Source organism: Elephantulus edwardii, unplaced genomic scaffold, assembly GCF_000299155.1.
Source record: "Elephantulus edwardii isolate Elephantulus edwardi_28Jun2011 unplaced genomic scaffold, EleEdw1.0 scaffold00122, whole genome shotgun sequence".
NCBI lineage: Eukaryota > Metazoa > Chordata > Mammalia > Macroscelidea > Macroscelididae > Elephantulus > Elephantulus edwardii.
The window spans coordinates 1,956,999-1,957,805 of record NW_006399872.1 but is presented as its reverse complement, the minus strand read 5'-3'; the positions used below and the strand labels follow the sequence as shown (position 1 = coordinate 1,957,805).

General features: G+C 41.4%; 1 pseudogene; it reads right to left on the bottom strand.

Annotated features, from left to right (window-relative positions):
• LOC102847894 overlaps window positions 1-553 on the bottom strand; it is a 66,550-nt pseudogene extending 65,997 nt beyond the window's left edge.
• Window positions 554-807: the final 254 nt, after the last annotated feature.

The following is an 807-nucleotide window of genomic DNA, read 5'->3' as shown; positions in this document are numbered from 1 at the left end:
AGAGCAGGGTTTAGGGCTGTTGTGCATAGGGTCACTATGAGTCGAAAACGACTCGACGGCACATAACAACAACAACATAATTATTAACAGATAATGCCTACAGACTGATTTCTTCTTGGACACACCCATGGTACAGTTCCTATGTCCAGTGGTCTTGGTGTTCTGACCTCGGACTCGAAGGCCCCGAAAGTGGCATAGCCCTCTGCGGGCATGGATTTTCTTCAGTTGCCCCAGGTCTTCACAGAGCTTGTTGTCCAGACCATTGCCAGAACCAGACGTACTTCCTATTTTTCACATCTTTTTGCCTGTTCAAGAACCAGTCTGGAATCTTGTACTGATGTGGATTCTGCATGATGGTGATCACACGCTCTACCTGCTCTTCAGTGAGCTCTCCTGCCCTCTTGGTGAGGTCCATGTCTGCTTTCCTCAACACCACATGAACATGTCTTCTCCCTACACCCTTGATGGAAGAGATGGCAAAGGCTATTTTCAGCCACCCATCACTGTTAGTGTTGAGTACTTGCAAAATGTGCTTGAACTTCTCTGGGATCATTAGAGACACTGCGGCAGCAGAAATAGCAGCATGTGGGCCTCCGGTAGAATAGCAAGATTTTTTTTTTAGACTTTTTTATTTCAAAGTTTACTAGATTGATCTCTAAGTATAAATATTGTGGTTGATGTCTATTTTAAAATTCTTTTTTATATCTTCCAAAGTTATCAAATATGTATATATTTCTTTCATCAGGCAAAGAGGCTTATAAAATATAAGAAAATATGTGATGTACTATGAAGTGTTTCTATTAAAAT